Here is a 23644-nt window from a genome sequence, read left to right as displayed (position 1 = left end):
TTATCTCACGCCACAAAGGGGGAGCCACCACTGATCCTGGGAACTATCTCCCTATTAGCCTGATGAGCCTAGTCTGCAAGGCCATGGAATGTATCATCATGGAACTCATAAACAAAGACATTGGTAATCTCCAAACTCTGGACCCCACCCAGTTTGGGCTTGTGAAAGGCAGATCATGCCTTCTGAACTTGATTGACTTCTTTGAGGCAGTCACCAAAGCCATAGATGAGGGTAAGGTGGTTCACACAAACTAGCTTGACCTCGCCAAGGCTTTCGACACCATCCCCCATTTTGGAATTATAGCTAAACTCACTTAACTAGGTATAAATCCCTACATCACAAGATGGGTTGCCAACTGGCTCACTGACAGAACCCACACTGCAAAAGTTGCAAACTCCAAATCTGACTCCAAACCAGTGACAAGTGGAGTACCACAGGGTTCAGTCCTGGGACCTCTCCTGTTTGGTATCTACTTCTCTGAAGTATAGGTTAACACAGAAGGCCTCTGGCTAATGACATTTGCAGATGACTGCAAACTAGGAGCCATGGTTGAGTCTCCAAATGATGTGGACATCCTACAGAAGAGCCTCACTGAGAGAGATCCCTGTTGTCAGAGGCATGGCCTCAAGCTCAATGCCAAAAAGTGCATTGTTATCCCCTTTGGCAAAAACTCTGTACCCATGAACTACCACATAAACGGCAGTCTACTTATTGCTGAATGTGTGATAAGATGCCTTGGGACCCAGGTGGACAGTAATTTCTCCTTTGATAATCACATCGCCACAGTAGTCAGGAAATCCTTCTATGTGGCACACCTCATCACAAAAGAGTTCTCATCCAGGAAAAAAAAAGGTTATTGTTCCCCTCTACTCGGCACTCATTAGATCCATTATAGAGTACAATGCTCCTTTTGGAATTTACCTCACAAGACATCTGCAGCAGCTGGAATGGCCACAGAAGTACCTCACAAAGAGGATTACTGGCCTCAAACAGATGCCCTACACTGTCTGTCTCAAAAAACTCCAGCTTTACTCTGTAGCATATTGCCTACTCTGAGGAGATATCTGCCTAACATATAAAGCTATGTTAAACCCAGAGCTGTTGGACATGCTACACCTAAAGAAATCCCAATCCCTCCAAGCTACATGCTCTAGGGACCTAAACCTTGTCACCACAATAAACAGGACATGCTGGAGGGATGTATTCCTGTCCCAGAGACTTCCTATACTCTACAACAAGCTACCCATCTATGTCAAGCAAAGTTCCTCATTAGCACTCTTCAAGAAAAATCTTGATGAGTGAATTGGAAATAGGAAATACACCCCGGGGACCACTTCTGCTGTTCTGCTCAACAAGGGCACAGAAAAATAACTTCCTTGGGTGGCGTAAGCCAGGGAACCTTGTTGGCTAGGCTTACTTAGGCCCTTGGGCTGATAGCCTAGTACCTACCTATGAAACTATAAGATTTAACATTAAAGATGTAAGAGCATTAATTCATTTGGGAGCTGAAAAGACTTCTGCAATGACATTTGAAAGTTTTAATTTGCTGGAAAACTATATGACTGACACCTAAAAAAAGAAGTGCAGTAGCACCATAGAAACACTTTTAATTTATAGCTTGGGACTACAACTAAAAGGAAAATAAATGTGCAATTTAGGACTTCAGATATGGATGAGCATGTGTTAAAATGTTTTTTCTTTCACTTTGAATTAAAGACCATGAAATTAAAAAAAAAATATGTGATGAAAGAAATGTATGGACTGGGGATTGGGAAGTGTGGGTAACAATGAATGTTAAGCATGAGAAAATTTGACATATTTCAAATAGAGTAAATGCAAATGGTAAGAGAGGATTTGATAGGTACTGGGATCAACCCAAAGCATAGCATTTTTGTGGGGATGAAAATAATTTAGCACAACACTGTAACAAATGAAGGTGTGGCCAATGCTGGGAGAAGGGGACATACAGAAAAAAAAACTGTAAGCCTTTTTGTAGAAAATGTAAAAAATTTAGGCACTTCAGGTTTCATTGTGCTGTATTAGAAGAGGAATGTACAGAAGAAAAACACTAGAAAACATTATTACAGAAGATGTTGCAAGAGAAAGTGGTATGTCGGAGGGGGATACTGAAGAAAGGTTAAACAATGAAGAGGTACTTAGAGAAGAAGTAACAGTTCAAAGTGAAGTTATTAATGCATAGGAAGAGAACATATTTTAAATTTTACAAAGTTAAGAGGAAGAGGGGGAACTGAGAAAGGAAAAGAATGCGACAGTGAAAAATCAATTGGTGGGAGACTTAGGAGAAGGAAAAGAAAAATTTGATCTGGAAGCAAAACACTTAAAAATCATAAAAATCATGATATAGGAATTTTAGCATTAAATATGAATCGTATTAGAAAGTATATAAGAGGTTTGGTGCTGGTAGAATGGTGTAAACAATGAAAATGGATGCTTTTTGCTTGTTCGATACCAGATGTAACAAAGAAGAAAAAAAAGGAAAACAATGCAGACAGTGTATGCGTGTGGGGGGTTGGGGTAGTTGTTTGCTTGAAAGAAATGTGACATGTTCTGGAATAGGATTTTTTATATAAAATGAATAAGAATTTTGGATGTAGCAATAGTAGTACTAAGAAGGGTAGTGATATGTGATAAGAGAATGACATAAAAATGTATAAGATTAATAGTGATTTTTGCCCATACTGATATGACGTGGAGAAAACAGTTTGAAAGAATTGATGACTGTAATATATTGGAATTAATTGGAAACAACTGAAATGAGACAGGAATGAAAGTCTTTATCTGTTAATTACCCAAACTTCTGCTGAACAGGTGCCAGTCTCTTCCTTATGGGCCAAGTCTTTTGTACTTTTCAGAATTAATTCTGCAAATACTGTAATTCGGTTACTAAGGCTTTATTAAATGTTCACAATATCCAAATATTGTCTTTATCACAATATCTGAATACTGTCTTTATTAACACTGCTGATAAACAATAACAGTCTGTAGAATTGCTGGAATGCTGCTTAGTAATATATCCAGAGTTTCTGCACGTATATTTTGATTCTCCTGATAATATAAACTGAAACAGTCTTTATCTGACCTGTCTTCTGTACTCAGGCTTCAGTGTTTGTATTGTAGAGACCCTTTTACATATAAGTCAAAGAGCTAACTCATATTCTAAAATGCTGGATATTTAATCTTTTCTTTATTTCAGTCTGAACTAACTGACCTCTCTGACCATATCTGCCATATTTCTTAATAATACCAACACCCTGTAATGTTTTTCATGCCTCTTTAGCCTTGGTTGCCTTGGTTTCCAAGTCTTGTCTTGTGTGTGCCTCTTTATTTAGCATTACATTGCTATGTACATTTTTTTCCTTGAGAAAGAAACATTCTGTAAACCTTATTTCTGTACATCGTATGCTTAGCCAGCAAGATTGTATCTTTTCCTTGAGAAAGGAAGATTCTGTATTTCTCTGAAGCTGAATGCATACATGTAAACACAAGTCTGACTATATTTCCAGGCCTATTACTCTACCTTAATGTACTATAGTGAATTCACTAATACCCTCACTCTAACAGCTCCCACTGAGGCCCCTGATGAAAGTTTTACAGGGACCAGCTTTTGTAGTTGCCTTATATCTGTATTGCTTACCACTGTAATTTGATTTGAATATACAGGTTTTATGCCACTTTACTATTAATCTGCAGATGTATAACAAACTTGCAGTTTTAATTTTAACCACTAAGTGTCACTTGAGCATTTATGACGTGTTTGGACTGAAGTCTCTTAACTTTGATGTCTCTTAACTTTATATTTGATTATAACTGGGCAGTTTTTTTTAATCTGATGAATAAACATGCAGTTTCAATTTTGACCACTAGATGTCACTTCTGTTTGGTTTGAGATCTATTAACTTTATGATTTAATTACCATATCACCTAGATTCATAGTCTTTAAAGTGTTTAAGTCTAAGTTTTGATGTATGTGTTATATACCTAAAACCTGCACATTATTCTGAAAATTTGTATCTTTTAATTCTGTGGTTTTTAAAGCTGATTAGGCCAGGTAATTCTTTTAACTCTGCTGTTCCAGAACAGCCTGGAGAAAATGCCATACAGATCTTTAACCTGTCTCCGTGAGTCTTCAGTTAAGTTAGACAGAGTACAAACTGTTAACCATGCCTATTTTTTCCCTATCTCTGTATGCTGTAATGGTAAAATCACACAGTCTATTGCCTATGTTTATTACCTTATGAACTGGTGCCTTATTGTACCATGATGTCTCTTTTTATAGCAAACAAAGCCTTCTTCTGTTGTTCATTGATTTAAATTTTTTAAACATTGTACTGTTTAGTTAATTTTCTTTTTAATGTATAGCCTATCAAGCATGATGGCTATTTTCTGAAGATTAAATGAAATCAGCACTAAAGGGATAACTTTATAACTGGTCTTGAAGCATAATTACCATATACTGTATTAACTGGTGCCTGTACTTTTTCATCTAGATTTGTTAATAATGCTATTTACCTTTTTTAACTTTTAAGTGCTGTAATAGATGTTTGCCTCCTAAATGTGTGTCTGAAATATTTTATGAATATTTATGAGCTATAATAGTTTACTAAAACCCATGCTTTCTGTATTTCAGGTCTATACCTTGGCATTTCCTGTTAGTGTCTTTTTAACTTTCTGACTAATGTACAATAATCATGTAAAGTGCACTGTAATCTGTAAATTAATTAATAAATTAAGCCTGTCCTGTTATGCCTTGAGTATATTGAATAACTATTACTACTTACTCTTTAGATAACTTATTTTAATAAGCCTGCAATAAATACATTTGTCACTTTACCCTTAGCTAAATACTGGATAATGTAATTCTGTTACTTTACTCTTAAAACTAATGACTGAATAATATGAAGGATGATGTAGTAGAAACGCATGATGTAAAACGCCTGTTACAAATAATTCTGTCACTTTACCCTTAAAACTGACTGAATAATGTGAAGTAAATGAGTATTAATCTTATATTCTGAAATTTGACAGAAATGTTCTATACTGAACACATAACTGAGTATGAATATCATATTCTGAATCTTGAATGAAATTTGATACATATTTATATTGAACATCTAAAATAGCAGGAACACCTTTCCTGACAGTGTTACCTGAACACAGATACAAAAAAAAGAAAAATAAACGGAAATCTGGTAATGTTATATTCTGGAAACTAAACTATTAATATCCTTGTTGTCAGTATTATCCAAAGATAGATAAAAACATAAACTGAAAACTAGTACTGTTAAATAACTGTCTGAAAGCATACATACTTGCTTTATCTCATACATTTTTACATTAAACAAACATTGAAGAAATAACTGAAACACATCGACAATCAACTTCTGTACCACAGCTCTTGCCAAACTTTACTCTGCATTGTCCCAGTCACTGATGAGGTATTGGAAGGCCTGCTTTAATGTCCAAGTGTCCTGTTTATAATTAGGCTTTTTAAACTTCTCCTTTTTCATTTCTTGTCCAAGGCTGGGTGATTTATGTTTTTTGACTGTATATAAAATTAATTCTGGAAATTATTTCTGCAAAGCTTAAAATAACATTTACATTTTTAACAGTTATGAATTGATAGCATTTCTTGTTGCCCTGACTTTATTTACATGTTTCTGCATGAAATAATTTTCTAAGCAAACTGATAATGTACTATAATGAACTAAATACACTACTTGTCCTGACTTTATTTACATTTTTTCTGCATAAAATAAACATAAATTCTTGTAAATTTGTAAGCAAACTGATAAAGTAGTATAGTGAACTTCTTGGAAGTCTGTAACTGAACTGATAATGTACTACAGTGAAATAGAAAGGCTGTAACTTTATTATAAATCAAATGGAAACCTCAGTTTTTTGTCATAACCTAAAATGAAGCTAAAGCAGTAATCTGACACTGTGCATTTCTGCACTTATATAAATTTAATCTTAACTGTTGAACTTTTCACATTTACTTTTGTGACCCTCAGATTTTAACATACTGTTCTGTGAGTGAAACTCCACCTACTGTCTTACCATAGCCATTTTTTAAATTATCCCTGGGATTCAATAAAGCATACACTTAGTGTACATTTAATGCACACTAAGTGTACATGATATGTATTCAATAAAATTCTTATCTCATTTTTTGTGTTTTCTAGTCATTCAGAAAGATTACACTTTGTGGTAACCTTTACGAATCCCTGTCAGTATTTAACACAGTAAAAATATCAGTAGGAAAACTAAAATTAGGAAGAAGAAGGTATGTATGTCTTTGTTGTCTGTTCCTCAGAACAGTGTACACTTAGTGTACACTCAGTGTACATTTAGTGTAGGCTTTATTCATTTAACTTTTCAGTACTACTGAATGCTGCAATAATTTATTATTACTGCCTACAATTTTCTTGTATAAACAGTAATTAATATAACTGCATAAACTGTCACTTAAGATATTAAATTGATTTTTTACCATATTGCCTTATAACGTACAATACTATCTTTAATTCAGTTTGCTGAATTGGCTGTAATCTGATCTGGTGTGCTTGGTAAACTGCATTTTCTGTATGAAATATATACAATCTTAAACCAATTACACAGACACATTTATTACCAGATTTAAATTGATTTGATTCTGGAAGCTTAATTTTCTGTTTTTTTTATACAAGCATGTGAAGTTTCTTTATTTGGCAGTTTATGTTCTTTATACATGTACATGAAGTTTCTTTTAGTATACACATTTATTACTAGAGTTGAACTGATTTAATTCTGGAACTTAACTTGTCTGCCCTTTATAACATAGGGGCAGAACTTGTGGCTTTAATGACACATACTATTTGTAATGCACTCTTTTCATACATGGGGTATGAATTCTTGACTGCACTGTCATTTTTACAATGTAGCACTGACTTTAAATTTTACACTTTGAAAAGTAGCAGAACATTATTTACACATTTATTACTAGAGTTGAACTGATTTAATTCTGGAACTTTATTTGTCTGCCCTTTATAACATATGAGTTGTGCCTGTGGCTTTAATAACACAGTATTTATGATGCTTTTCATTCACGGGATCTGAATTTTTGACTGTACTGTTACTTTTAAAAGGTAGCATTGACTTTAAATTTTACATTCTGTAAACCAGCAACACATCAAAATATTATTTATGCATTGCAACACCTTATTACCATAATAAATCTCTTAACAATGTTTGTTAAACAAAAACAATAACACAAAAATTCATTTGCCAAATTTGCAACTGTAAACCCTTTCAGGGAATTAACTTGACTGTGATTTCTGGTATAACCTACACAACACACAGGCATATGGTTACCCTTTTTTTCTAACTGGCCACACCCAATATGTCTTTCTGATCACATTAGCTGCGTTAGTTGAACTGGAATTTATTATATCTTTAACCCATAAATCTGCACGTTCCTGTTGTAACCAATTCTTCAAATTCTGTACATTTACAAAAACTACTGCATACAAGTTATTACAAGTGTCATCTATTTGCTCTACTGTACATTCTGTAGCATTTTTATTTTTCCATAAAAACTTGTTGCTGAAGTTTAAAACAACATATAATTTTAATGACATGTCCATACCTAGTATGGAGCTGTTACACTTTGAACTGTTAGCTGCTGTAATCTTTGACCCTTTAAATCTTGACAAGACTGCATTCTTTTCCTCTAATAAAGGTCTATTTGTAACTGAAGTTGATTTGCCTTTATTAATCAGTGCATTATTCCACAATGTTTCTGTAAACAGTGAAATATTGTTATTCTTCTTAACCTTAAATAATTACAGATACATGTTCTGGTTTTCTGGACTGCCACACCCTTTATAGATAAGCTGAAAATTCTTTTTTATAGAATTTTCTTTTTTTACTTTGCTCTGAAATTTCTATATCATAAACTTTATCAGACTGATTCTGATCCCTCTTACCACCCAATACAATATTTACACTGGTTACATTCTGAACATCTGTAACGTGAACTTGAGACATTGCCTGCATGTTATGTACGTTGACTGTGTTGACATCTGTATGTGCAATATTGCAACCTAATTTTGTATTTTCAATTACATGTAAAGTAGAATGTATTGCATTCTGAACATTTGTATTTGAAATTTTACTGTGACTTAATTCTGTCTTCTGAATTATATTACTGATAGAAGCTGACTCTGCGAATTCTAAGACAGCATGTCTGTTGCAATTTGCTTCTGTGATTTAACCCTTTTGCATGTAGAAATATTTAACATTTCTGAACTAATGCCCTTTAACTTTAAAAGAACATTTCTGGAACACAGTTTTTAGACTGCTTTACCCAATTTTTAACTTTAAACAAAACATTTACTGATGTCTTAACTATAGAAGTATTACTTCACATGTTTATACAAGAGGTATGCAAATGACTTTACTGATGTACTGAAATTTTTATCTAGATTGCTTTGTAGAACACACATAGTTTGACTGCTAATGCAAGGTTAGTGTGGCGTTTTGGGACTTACTTTAACTCTTTTACCATTTATAGTGGCTCGCCATTGAAATAATTGATAAGACTGTAATACACTGGTATTAAGCAGAAACAACTGAAATGAGACTGGAATGAAAGTCTTTATCTGTTAATTACCCAAGCTACTGCTGAACAAGTGACAGTCTCACCTTTATGGGCCAAGTCTTTTGTACTTTTCAGAATGAATTCTGCAAACACTGTGCTTTATTAAATGTTTGCAATATCTGAATACTGTCTTCTACAGAATATCCGAATGGGGTCTATATTATAACGTTGAACTCACAGGAGTTCGAACATTGTAATATCAAACCCAAAAGTCCAAAATATGAAATTAGCGAAGCCACGGCACATCGATTTTTTTCCCAGGGAAAAAAATCGGTGGGCCGTTTTTGGGGCTTTGCTATTTCCTTCACTGTGGTGCGATCTTGGAGTTGGTATACTTAAGTAGGGGGATGGGGGTACAGCCTCCCATGTTGGGGGTGTGGGGTTGAAGCCCCCCACTTTAGTTTAAGTTTAAAGTCTAAGTATTTTTTTTTTTTTTTTTGTAACGGAACAGCGATTTTTTTTTTCCCTGGGGAAAAAAAATCACTGTTCTGTATTTTTCATAATTATTGTATTTCAAATTTCATGGTTCGATATTACAACATTCCAACTCCTGTGAGTTCGATGTTGTAATATAGACCCGTTTGAATGCTGTCTTTATTACCAGCACTGATAAGCAATAACAGTTTGTAAAAATGCTAGAATTCTGGTAAGTAACATATCCAGAGTTTCTGTATGTTTATTCTAATTCTCCTAAATAATATAAATGGAAACAGTCTTTATTTGACCTGTCTTCTGTACTCAGGCTTGAGTGTCAGTATTGTAGAGACCCTTTTACATATAAGTCCAAAAGCTAACTCATATTTTAGAATGCTGGATATTTAGTCTTTTCTGTATGTCAATCTGAACTAACTATATGACTTCAATGACCATATCTGCCATATTTCCTAATAATTCCAAAACCCTGTAATACTTTTCACGCCTCTTTAGCCTTGGTTGCCTTGTTTTCCAAGAATCATCTTGAATGTGCCTCTTTATCTAGCATTCCATTGCTATGTACATCTTTCCCTTGAGAAAGGAACATTCTGTAAATCTTATTTCTGTAAATCATATGCATAGCCGGCAAGACTGTATCTTTTCCCCTTGAAAAAGGAACATTTTGTATTTCTCTGAAACTGAATGCATACATGTAAACACAAGTCTGAGTCTATGTTTTCAGGCTTATTATTCTACCTTAATATACTATAGTGAATTCACTAAAAATACCCTCACTGTAACACAGCTGTTTGAAGTAATAAAAAAAATGTATTACTAAATATACCAACAGTGATGCTAGGTGATTTTAACTGCAACCCAAGGAAAGAAAAGGGAAAAATAACACAAGACATGTACAGACCTTGTAGCCATCAGTATCACACATACCCAACCCACAGAGATAGTAAACCTGCTAGTGGATAGGTTTGGTGAAAATTTCACTCCTCTATCTCCTCCAAACTTACAACAAACCTTCCCCCAAATTTTTCACGCCACCCTACATATTTAAAGTGCAGGTTCTCAAAGCCTTGTCCAAGGCAAAAACACAGCCTCTATGGGACCAGACAACATCCCAACCTGCCTTCTAAACAGGCTATAATATGAACTAGCATCACCACTAAGTACCCTTTTCAATCATAGCCTAACCACAGGCTTTGTTCCTGCAGAATGGAGAACAGCAACAGTTATTCCCCTCCACAAAGGTGGCCTAGCAACAGACCCGGGGAATTGCAGACCCATAAACCTGACCAGTCTCATCTGTAAGGCCATGCAGTGTATCATTATGGCCCTCATAAATAAAGACATAGGTGACCTCCAAACCCTGGATCCTACCCAATTTGGCTTTGTGAAGAGCAGATCCTGCCTGTTAAATCTGGTGAATTTCTTTGAAAATGTGACCAAGTCCACTGACGAGGGTAAATCTGTGCACACAGCATACTTTGACTTGGAAAAGGCTTTTGACACAATCTCACAGTCAAGCATTACTGATAAACTTAGTAAACTGAATGTAAACCCCCTTCATTGTCAGATGGGTTGCCAACTGGCCTAAAACTGGACACACACTATCAAAGTGGGTAACGCCACATCAACCAGCAGACCTGTTACCAGTAGGGTGCCACAGGAGTCAGTGCTGGGCCCCATACTGTTTGGTATATACTTCTCAGAAGTTCATGTCAAAAGTAAGGGGTTGTGGCTGACCAAGTTTGCAGACGACTGCAAACTAGGTGCAATCATTGAATCCCCAAATAATGTTGGTATACTCCAGGTGGGTCTCACATAGACCAATGACTGGTCTATTAGTCATGGTATCAAACTGAATGCAAAGAAATGCATCATCATTCCCTTCGGCACAAATAATGTCCCCTCACACTATCAAATCAACAACAATACCCTAAGTACCCATGAAGTGGTAAGGGACCCAGGATCACATGTTGAATATGACCTTACCTTTGACTACCATGTGTCTACTGTAGTAAGGAAAGTTTTCTACGTGGCACACTTGGTTAGTAAAGGAATTGCCTCGAGAGCAAAAGAAGTTATAACCCCCCCCATACTCAGCACTTATCTAGCCCATAATTGAGTATAACACCCCATTTGGCATGTACCATACTAAGCACCTACAGCAATCAGAGAGACTTCAGAGGTTTCTAACAAAGAAGATCAACGGGTTCCAGCAAGTGCCTTGCACAGACCAACTAAAGTCTCTGTCACTATCTTCTGTATTGTATAGACTTCTTAGTGGAGACTTATGCCTTGCATACACAGCAATCCAAGACTCAAACCTAATGAACTTGCTGCATATCTGTAAATCAAATGGGACTAGGGATTCCCATTATACAGTGACTTAAATAGCACATGCTAGAGGGACAGATTTATCTCCCAGTGACTGCCATGTCTTTGGAACAGGCTACCAATTCATGTGAAACAGAGCATCTCTATGACACTGTTCAAAAGGCACCTGGATGAATGGATGGAGCAGCATACATTCTTAGTGGGGAATAGAGCCCATAACTCTCTTGGACATGACAGCCATCATTAAATGCAATCTTGGGTATTGACTAGCATTACTATGGTATTACATTGGGATGAAATGACTAGGTTTAAAAAAATGACCTCTGGGTGGATAGCCTAGTAACCTCCTTTAATCCTATGATCTTATATTAAGATGTTAAGGGATTTAATAAAACATGGAGATTTAAAAGTAGGAAAGAACAGAGAATAGAGAATGGGCATATAAAAGGGGAAATTTTTAAGACTGACATTGATTATATAATTTATTCTAAAGACATGAAAGAAGTAATGGGGGGTACAGATGTCAGAATTTTCAAATCATAAAGCAGTTTGGACTAGAATAGGGGAAGACAGCAAAATAATAAAGGTGGGAAAGGGATATAGAGATTGACTGCAAAGTTTAAAAAGAAGGAAGAAATTATGAAAGACAGAGAGAGATTATGGAAAAAATCATATGAGAATAAGACCATGTTATAAAAATGGGACACAATGGAGGATAGTATATATAAGCAGAAGTATAAAAATATATTTAGAAGTAGAAAGAAAAATAAAAGAAGAAATAAGATGAAATATAAAGGAATTTTACAGAATTATGAGAAAAAGGTAGAAAAAAGAAGCAGCAAAATAAGGGAAACCAGAAAAATGGGTGTATGAAAAGAATAGAGAAACAATTAAAAAAAATGTTACATAGGCAATTTTTTGAAAGGAAAGAAAGAGAAGGCTTTTCCTTATTTAGAGAAAAGAAAAAAATAAGAGAAGGAATGATGGATGGTATTTTAGAAGGCAAAGGAAATATAAAATATAAACAAGAAGATTCCATGGATTCTTCTGAATGTGGAGAAAATGTATGAACAACATTAAATGGATAGGCAAGAAGAAGGGAAAGTGAAAAAAATCTGCAAAACTAAGTATTATTTTGTTTTTAGAAAATTATACAACAACAGAAGCAATAGAGATGGTGATAAAAGAAGGTAAGAATGAATTAGCACCAGGATTAGATGGTATAAGCTCAGAGTATTATAAGGAAATGAGTAAAGAAATGGATGCGTTTTTTTTTAATATTAAATGAATGGATGAAGGAAGGTATAATGCGAGAGGACATATGTCGTGGAGTGATAAAATTTATATGGAAAAAGGATGAAAGATAAGATACAAAAAAAATGGAAGCCCATAATTCTGGTGAATGCTAATTTAAAATGTTTATGAAAATATTAAAAAAATGATGCAGAAAGTATTGGATGAAGTAGTAGGAGAAGGGATTTATGGTATAAAAGGAAGAGAAATGAAAGAAATATTAATTATAGTGAAGAAGTAGCAGAGATGATACTGAAAAAAAACAAAGACGTCAGACTAGTAGGATGTGACAGAGCTAATGTGTTTGGTAAAGTGAAACGTGGACTAATGTGGCATATTTTAGAGACGTACTGCATAGCAGAAAAAATATTAATGTAATAAAAAATGTAATGAAAATTCATGGGTGCAACTTATGAGAAGAAAATAAGTATTATTAAAGGAGTAAATCAGGGATACCTGTTGAGTATGTGCTACTTTTATTATTAATAAATGCAATAGTACAGATATGCATGGTATGAAATGAAGGAGGCAAGATGTGATATGGAAGGAAATATTACACTACCGCTATGTATGGCATATGCAGATTGTTTAGTTCTGATAAAAAACAAGGGATGGATGTCAGGTTATAATAAGGATCGAAAGAACTGTTAAAAAGCTAGCCTGCAGTTAAACAAAATGACATGTAGTGGGTTTGGTGAGGTAAATAAAATGGAATATATTTCACAAGGAAGGAGGTAAAGATCTTGTGAGTGACATTTGGTGAGTTTGAAAGTGTAATAAGGCAATGGAAAGAGATACTGAAACAAATAAAAAATGGTTAGCTTGGTGGAAAAGTTTTTAATTATCATTTACGAAAAAGACATTTATGCTGAATATATATTTATTAAGAAAATAGCATATTTATGGGGATATATGTATGTTTGCCACTCAAATGGAAAAAGAGCTTTTAGAGATTTTTAAGCTTCATTTGGGGCTTGAGGCTGAACCTGATGAGATGAGGGATAATTTATAATAAAGAAGAAGGTGGTTTGAATTTTCAAAATCCAGTCATACACTTAGTATCTATGCATTTATTTTGGGTAATAACAAAGGTAAAAGAAAGACAAAAGGAAATGATAGATAAGATGCTATATGAAAAATATAAAAATGTATGGAAGGAAAACATAGGGAAAAGAAAAGGAAAGGAAAAGGGGACAGGATGGAAGAAAAAGAATATGACATAAAATGAAATTATGGAAAGTAAAAGTAAGCAAATTCGATGGTAAAAGAAAAGAATCGTATAATATGATTAAAAAAGTTGGCTTACCCATGAAAGGAATTAGAAGATGAAAAAAGGGCAAGAAAGGGCAGAAGAAAAAAGGTTGGAATTTTTTATGAAGCAGAGAATGTTTTTATGGAGAATTTTATTACATGAATTACCAGTGAAGGGGAATATAAAATGGAAGGCAATTGAGAGAAGAAAATGTGTTGACTCCAGTAAAGAAGAAATGACAAACATTGTTTTTCAATTGCAAAAAGAGCACACAATTTTGGGAAAAGTTTAAAAATAAATATAGATGGGAAGGGTTTAAGTGTATAAATATGAATATGAATATGATGTTATATGGGAAGCATGATAAAGTAAAGAAATATGAAACTGATAAATTTAATAAAGTACTGTTTGAAATCAATAGGACTATTTAGTAAAGTTTTTTTGTGTAGACAGCTCATGAATAATTTTAAGTATGAATGTAAAAAAAAGATGAGTATGTAACTAATTGATTTAAATGTTTTTACATGACATGAAACGAACCTCTACTCTTTTTGACTGGTGTCATGCAATATTTTACACCATACTGCTCAACCTTTGTAGTACAAGAAATCTAGACAGAGCCAAAAATAATTGGGGAAAAAGGCCCATAAATAGGTACAGATTTTAAATATTGGTCTTATAAACTTAGAAAACTGCTAAAATAACATGTTTTGTATCAGCATGCATTTTCTGAAGGATATGATGTCTGAAACTACAAGGACTGTCATTACTTAGTGACTTCAATCCTCAGTGACTGTCAGAAAATAACACATTTTATCAGGAAGAGACTAAAATATGAGTAAAAATCTGGACATTCTGTGAAAAAGTGGACAGTTGAGAGGTATGTTTTACACCCACCTGAGCAACCAAAAACTCAAGTAGAAGGGACCTTGGTTTAACATCTCATCTGAAGCACAACACACTCAGGCATGCTGCACCCCCTATGCTGCTCCACAGTGAGAGCAATTGATCTATGTGGTATGGGAATAGAACCCATAGCCTTCTGCATGCTACCTGTTGCACCACTGACTGCAAACCATAAAACATTAAAACCCTATAACTGATATTAGAAGACTGTAATCCTCTGTGATTTAAAAATATATATCTCAAAGGAGGGTTGCCAGTTGGCATGGAGGATTAAGGTTCTTGCTTCCCAATAGTAATAGTTCATAATTTGATTGTGAGTAAAGTCACTAAACAAGACAATACAACTAACTGGGCTACTTTACACTTACAGTTTTACACACACACATACACACACACACACACACACACACACACACACACACACACACACACACACACACACACACACACACACACACACACACACACACGCACACACACACACACACAGGTTCCTTGCATTCATTTTTCTCACTGCAATATGTGAGAAGTGGTGTGCTCTTTCTATATGCCAGGCATCTACTGCCTCCACCATTGATAAAAGAGGTGCATGCTGCTAATCAAATCAGTTCTCCTGCATGATTCCTAAATATGATCCAGTGCTGCTTGGTTTGTAAATACATCCACTGCTGTTAGAGGAAAGAGGTATGTGTGCATTTCCTGAATATGCGACATGGATGTATATGCCGGGACTTCCTAACTATGATGAATATGATGCTTGCCAATAGTATTCTTTTAGCTAAGGATTGAGTATTTTTTATTTTTATTTTTTTTTACCCAGTCTGGGCCTCCCCACTGAGCTTGCCTTGTGCTGGAGCTGGCTATGGACATCCACAACTAATGGCAGTGTAGAAGTATCACATTCCTGTCAGACTGCATGAAAGGTCTGAAGAGGGTGATTGAGAAATGAATGCTCAGAGCAGTAAAAAGTAAGATGGGAAATGAGCAATTCAGATTAGGATGTAGCAAAACTAACCAGTTGTTTGCAATGAAACAGATAGTTGAGAAGGTGTTAGAGATGAGGAAAGAGTCAATCTGAGCATTCCTAGATTTGGAGAAAGCATATGATGACATCTCAAGAAAGATGACTTGGGCAGTCCTGTAATGGTCTGAAGTCCCACAAACATTGGCAGAATTAGTACAGGCTATGTGCAAGGACCCAATGATACAAGTACAATCAGTGTTTGGACCCACTTCCTGGTGGGTGTGGGTGTGCATTGGGGTACATTTCTGAGCCCACTACTGTTCATACAGCTCATTGGCTACATTTGCAAGCAGATGGGGGGGACAGATCAACAAAGCTGCTGTATGCAGATGATGTGGCATTACAGGCAGACTTTGAGCAAAAACTTCAGCAAAGGATATGAGAATGAAATGCAAAGATGAAGGCACTTAGGATGAAATTGAGTTCAGATAATACAGTTATAATGGCAGCAAATGTGGGAAGTCTTAAGAAGCTGAGAATTGTGATAAAAGGGAAAATAGTGGAACAGGTTAACAACTTCAAGTACCTGGGAGGCATGGTTGAGGAAAAGGGAAAATCTGAATAAATAGTTCAAAGCTAGAATCAGAGAAGCTGTAACCAACTGACACAGAGTGTCAAGGACAGTGTATGACTGAAGAACAGTGGTGCAACCGTACTGGTACCTGGACAGTAAAAACAGAGCAGCTGAGGAAACTAGAGGTGATGCAGACAAAGTGCTTGAGATGGGCGGTAGGATGCGCACTGTGGGATAGATGAACAAATAAGGAAATCAGAGCAGAAACCAAAATAGCTCCAACTGCAGATAAAGTCAAAGAGAGCACATTGCCATGGTTGAGACACATGTTTAGAAAAGCAGAAAACAATCTGGTTAAGAATAATTGGGACAGACAGGAAGAAGGCAAGAGAAAATTAGGGAGTCCAACAAAGAGATGGCTGGATTATATGAAAGAACACCTGTGACAGTTAGGCATCATGGTTGAAGAAGATAGCAGAGTAGTATTGTATTAAGAGAGAGAATGAGAGTTGACTCTACATCCTGATCCCATGCAAAAAATAGGGGATGATGATGACGACGATGATAATGATGAAGAGCGCATTGCATTGAATGATGGAGCTGCTAAGGGAAGAGTACAGGCTAAAACTGATGTTTGCATGGGAGCAGATAACATACCAGACTGAGCTCTTATCAATGCCAAGTATGGACCATCTTAGCCTCTGCTTAAACTATTTAATCTCAGCCTGTCAACAGGATTTGTTCCTGAAAACCAGAAAACAGCCACTATGACTCCTCTGTATAAGGGTGACCCCTCTGCCGACCCAGGAAATAATAGGCCCATCAGCCTCATCAGCCGTATATGTAACAAGCCATGGAACATATCATAGCAGACTTTATTTATGTGGACAATGGCAGCTTATGTCCTGCCTGAAAAATGTTTTTCAGCTTGTCATAGTCACTGAACATTGGTTGGTACTCCCACCACTGTCATTTAAGCAACCATCAAATCTAAAGAATCTTCTTGTCAGAAGCACATTTAATTCTAACGACTTCTAAATATTTACTTGCACTATTCCTTTTTTCGTTTGTATCATGTGTTAGTTTCAATCACAACTTTGCATAAATTTGTAACTTTTGTGTACTATTTGTTATTGTTTGCTTAAATTGTTTTTTTAAATTGTATAATTATCTTTCATATTTTTTACATTTGTATAATTATCATTCATAACCTACTGTAATCTTGATTGTTTGGAGCTTTTCTCCCCAGGACTCCATTGAAAACGGGTTCATTTTGGCCCAATGGACTATCCTGGTAAACCAACTGCAATAAATAAATAAATAAATAAATAAATAAATTCAAAGCAGAATGTAGTCCAAAATGGCACCAAACCCTGCAACCATCTAAGGTGCAAAACATATCAGATGATTTCTATTTCTTCCAACAGAACAGAACTTTCAAAGCACATGGTTCTTTTACAAGGACTTCTAAGCATGTGATTTATCTAATCAAATGCAGTAATTGTCCACAGGTACATTACATGGGAGAGACAGGCCAGACACTCAGAATGAGGATGAATGCTCATGCACACAAAGTTGCAAATAAAATAACTAACAAGCCTGCAGCAGTATATTTTCCCAGTCTGAGAATTCTGTATTAATCATGATAGTTACGGTTCTTCAGTGACGTTTCCATGGACCTTTGGTTCTTCAGTGACATTTCCATGTACCTTTGGTTCTTCGGTGACATTTCCATGTACCTTTGGTTCTTCAGTGACATTTCCATGTACCTTTGGAAAGAAGAACTTTGAAGATTAAGCTAATTCAGTTGCTCAGTCTGATAATCAGTAGTTTGAACCAGGATATTAGTTTTATGAGATACTATAACATTTAAGAACTTTTTTGTCAGAATAACTAACAGAGGGCACAAATAAGATATACTGAAGAGCAATAAATGTTTCTTATTCTGGTAATGCATAATTTGGTGATGAATTTACCCTAAATCCAAACTAGTGACTACCTTAGAAAGTTAAAAGTACCTATAAGACTTCTGTGGTTTTCTGTTTGGCACCTGTACTTTATTCTTCACAAAATAGTCATTTTCATATAAGGTAACATTCACATCAGAACACTAGCCAGCATAGGCTTAACAGTCAGCAAGATCTTAAAGTGATTTGCCAGTGAAGACAAACTTACATGTGTACCACAATAAGTGGTGCATAAATTGCCGATCTTTTTTTTATCTCCACCAGCAAACATTTTCACCTTTTCAGCTTTTAAAAAAAAAAAAAACTTCAAAAATTACATTTTCAGTGCACTGGCACAGCAGAGTATAAACAATGAACTTTAGCCTCTGTGTCATCAGCATATGTAAAACATCATGTACGTCCATGGACTTTAATAGCCATAGCATTGCATCTGTGTGATGATGCATCCATTAAAGACTATGGATGCTCATCATGCCAACTCAAAGGTGATGTCACCTTAGGATAGATTATAGCAATAACCCACGCCTGGGTGTGGGAAATGCTGGATTTACCTACGGTTGGCGTGGTTTGGTCACGAGGGTGAAGCCCGAGTGGCCAAACAAAGCCAACCATGGGTAAATCCAGCATTACCCACACCCAGAAGTGGGTTATTGCTATTATACAATGACATTATTTAAGAAAAAAAATAATTACTTTTTTTAAATAATGACATTGTATAATGCCTCCTTGCTGCCCTTCCGCAGCTGTCTGGTATTCTGCGGCAGTTCTGATGTACTGCGCATGCGTATACCTATGCAGTACATCAGAGCTGTGGGTAAAAGCAATGGAGAAAGCAAGATCTCCGTTGCTTTTTACTGTTTCGCTATATTAAATGGGTTTAACATAGCGAGACAGCTTTAAAAAAAGCAATGGAGAATCTCCGTTACTTATTTTAAAGCTGTCTCGCTATGTTAAACCCATTTAACATAGCGAGACAGGTTTAAAAAAAAAAGCAACGGAGAAAGCAAAATCTCTGTTGCTTTTTACACACTGTCTCACTATGTTAAAGGAGTTTAACATAGTGAGACAGCTTTAAAAAAAGCAACAGAGATCTCTGTTGCTTTTTTTAAACCTGTCTCGCTATGTTAAACTCCTTTAACATAGCGAGACAGTGTTTTAAAAAAGACATACTAATGGAAAAAATCCGGGCTACCAGACTTATTCCATTAGTATAAGTCAATTTACAACGTGCACGCTGACCATCAGCGTACACGTTATGGAATATTAATGGGGGGTCATGGTATAATAAAGTTTTTTGGCCATGGTTTCAATAAAAAGCTTATGAAACTTTTTATTAAAATATGATTGACAAATGTAAAGAGTAACACAATGGAAAATGCTTATCAGCTCTTAACTCTTTGGATGCCATAAAATAGATCAGAACTTTGGCCAAACACTTTAATACTCAGACAACTCAAACAGTGTATAAAAAAAAACATTTTGAATGGCTGCTCTTCATAGATATCTGGTAGAACATTAGAGTGACATAACATTTTTTTCTTCTTTCTCTTTCTATTTTTCTTCTTTCTCTTTCTGTTTTTCTTTGTTAGCTAAAACAAGCCTGTGTACTGTATTAACTGCACACAACATCCATAACATTCTAACCAGATATCTTATTCTCTTGGTAGTCTCTGCCTTTCCATAACATATTACTTATCTGTGAACTAGACATTACTGCAAATTCACATTTTCTGTTAATTAAAGTGTCTACCTCTCAGATTAGTTGCATTCTCTTGAGCCGCTATCATCTTTGCTGAATGAACGCTGACTGATGTAAAATGCAGGAAGAACTGTTAGTTTTATGGCAGACCATAACCTGGTCTCTCTCTTTGTCTCTCTCTCTCTCTGTCACACACACACACACACACACACACACACACACACACACACACACACACACACACACACGCATGCACGCATGCACGCACACACACACGCACGCACACACGCACGCACGCATGCACGCACGCACGCACGCACGCACACACACAGACACACACACACACACACACACACACACACACACACACACACACACACACACACACACACACACACACACACACACTCTCTCTCTCTCTCTCTCTCTCTCTGCATCTATCTCTGAGGTGTACATGCCATATTAAGCATCCAAGGAGCACTTTTTCCAAGTGTCTTTTTTAGCCAATAAGAAAGAAATTATGTACTTCCCCATGTTGGCGCAAGTGGATTTTAAACACTGTATGCAATATCAGTAATGTAATAAATCCCAAAGAAGGGCTTTTGCTATTTCAAAACGTGGGCAACTTCAAAACTTACATCGGTCCAATGAAACATATTTCAACACATCAGTGATCTGGCTTCTTTTTGTATTAACCAATTTAATAATTCTAAATCAGTTTAACCATAATTACGTTACAATATTACCCCAAATTAATTATAAAGAGAATTCATTTTCATGAATACCAAAAATGTAAAAGGCATCGGAAGCAAGAAGACAAGGGGAAAGAGAGAGAAAGGGGAGAGATTGTTATTAATCAAGAAATCGTCAGCAGATATAGCTTTTATTTTTTCAGGTCATGGAGTGGATCTTGTTTGAAGGTGGCTTAGATTAAGTGGACTTTAGATCAAGATGTATGGATTTAATTGGGCGAAGACTAACTTGCTGTTTATAGCAGAAAATCTAAGTCTGTACAGTGATGTGGCCTGACTGCTACTGTTTCTATGAGTGTAAGTAGGTGTATTCTTATCAAGTCTAAAATATTGCATTGGATATCTAAAAATAACAAATAATGCAGTGATAAGGCCACCAAGCTTGTTGCCAAAGATGTGACTGGAGGTAATTCACTTTGTTGTTTTTTTTAGTCAAAGTGATGCTTGCCAAAGCTAGAACAATAAATGAAAAAGCATATTTTGCTTAAACACATCTGGATTATGGAGTATTTCAATTTGATATGGATATCCAGACAAAAAAGTAGTTCACTAATAGCTTCTGTTGGCTTGTCTCAAGAGTAAGTATTTATTTATTTGTTTTACTTTACTCGCTTACTTTTGTTTGTTTGGAATAATCCTACAATGCTATGACCTGCTTTTAGGAGAGCCATGATGTGATATTTTTATCTCCTGGGATAATTTTGCCATGCCAGTGGATAAATTTTAACGTTTTTATCTTTAGAATAAAGTTAAGGAAGGGGGTAGATAATTTGGGTCATAGGCTGATGAAAAATAAGTTTACATTTTGAGAGGGTGGAAACAGTAGGGTGTAGGAAGATATAAACGTATGAAAAAGGCACCCTGCTCTATAGTTACCTGAGCAAAGTCACTTTGTATAAACTTCACAAAAGAGAATGGAAGCAGAAATTAAAACAATGTATAATATCATTGTGGAACTGGGACAGGAGAGCCTTAAGAGAGGATTAGAGAGTCTATAAGACATAAACAAATGTGGATGCATTATGAGCCAAAGATAGGAGATTTTATGTGAGGTTATTTCATAATAACTTGTCTGTGAAAGGAAAATAAGACACAGTACTTCTGAAACAACTCAGCATGCTTTTTAGAATGTCTCGCTATTCATGGATTTTGGACTTTAGTAGCAAAGGAATATTTCTATAGACAGGTTCAAAAGTCTGATGATGTTTTGTTTATGACATATACACACATACACACACACACACACACACACACACACACACACATATATATATATATATATATATACAAATTTCGAATGCTAATGTATTTTATCAGTCTGAAAGAATGAATCCGAGAGAAATGGAGGAAGTTAGATTATAAATTTAAAATGGACTGACTGAGATTAATAGATTAGAGTAATTTGTTGTTTGCATTTATTGAATTATACTTTTGTCTTCTTAGAATGTATTATTTTTGTAAACATTTCTTTTGTTGTAAATGCTTAGACATGTCACGTATTAATGTTATTGCTATTGAAAAGCAATGTAAAATGCGTATTTGAGTTGAAAAATAGTTTGTTATTTTTATGTAGAATTACTGTGGATCTTCAGGATTTATTAATGACATTTGATACCGAGTCCCTGTTTTCTAATACAGTAAATCAGAAGAGCTTGGAGGCAGTTCAGTGAATTTTAAATACTTGTAGTTAATATTGGAACTTAATTAATGAAGCAATTATTACATTTTATGGATTTGTACTCAAACATGCTTTATATCATTGGTTAACATTTTTGTGAAAGTTTTGTTCTGACATGTTTTCATCATTAGTCCTGCTTATGTGTACTCATATCTGACCTGTTAAAGGCAAATGGGGTGGTTGTTTTATAGTTTTCTTTGATAATATTATTTTAACGGTCCACTGGTGATGAGTTTGTATTATAGAAAGGCAGTTTAGGTGACTTGTTTGAACTTTTGTATGTGTTAAAAAATCATTAGAAGCCACTTAAATTCATGTGGGAGCATGATGTATTAGACATGAGTTCTTGAATGTTTTATTTAGAAACAGGGGCAGAAGTTATATCCAAAATTATACAGATGTGGCTTTTAATAATTTGCTACATTAAAAAGTAAACATCATACATATGCGTCTTATTGTATTCCCTAAGATGATTTATGAGTGCAATTCATAATACTAGTGATGTGAAACACATGAAAACAGAACCGCTAAATACCAAGCAGAGATTTTTGGATCATGGTTGTGATTAATTCACAGTCAGTGACCAGTTATCCAAACACTGGGAAGATTTTAATAAAGGTAGATAAAGATGTTATAAATAATATGGATTGTAATATGAATCATACATGACTCCAGTGTATATTATGTTTGAGGGAACAAACTCAAAACCTCCAAAGAGGTCATTGTGGAGTTTGTAAAGAGAAACAATGATTATTAACCTTGTTGCTGTATCAGGAATCTAGTTGATTGTTAAACAATGAAATATCTGCTACAGCTCTCAATGAAGTTGGTAGGAAAAAGGCCATTTACATTTTTTACATAATAAAACAATATCAGTTGCTATTTTATGATGATATCATAAATAACTGGAATCATTCTACAAGTAAACCTGAGGTTATTCAGTCATCTGCCTATTATTTTAATGAATGAAGTTTTGCTTGTCCCCTGATTGGTATTACTATGCATTTTTTATCTTTAAAATGTTATTAACTTCCTTGTCAGCTCAAGGAAATTCAAAGATCAATAAAATAGACTTTGGAAAGCATCTTAAATTTCCTGCTGTTAGGAATGAATAAAATGATTATGGGTGTGGAGACT

The 23644-nt window shown here is 35.2% G+C and overlaps 1 long non-coding RNA gene across 1 annotated transcript in view; it reads right to left on the bottom strand.

The window, feature by feature from the left end:
- The window catches only part of LOC122798852, a 210474-nt gene extending 192307 nt beyond the window's left edge, over window positions 1-18167 (bottom strand). The window contains exon 1 of the long non-coding RNA XR_006364312.1: window positions 18065-18167. This is a non-coding gene — a long non-coding RNA (uncharacterized LOC122798852). The remainder of the gene's footprint in view (window positions 1-18064) is intronic.
- Window positions 18168-23644: the final 5477 nt, after the last annotated feature.

The sequence above is a fragment of the Protopterus annectens genome, chromosome 3.part1, assembly GCF_019279795.1.
Source record: "Protopterus annectens isolate FY-2018-M chromosome 3.part1, PAN1.0, whole genome shotgun sequence".
Lineage (NCBI taxonomy): Eukaryota > Metazoa > Chordata > Ceratodontiformes > Protopteridae > Protopterus > Protopterus annectens.
Note: the sequence above shows the minus strand (reverse complement) of the source record. Positions and strands in the feature narration are given on the sequence as shown.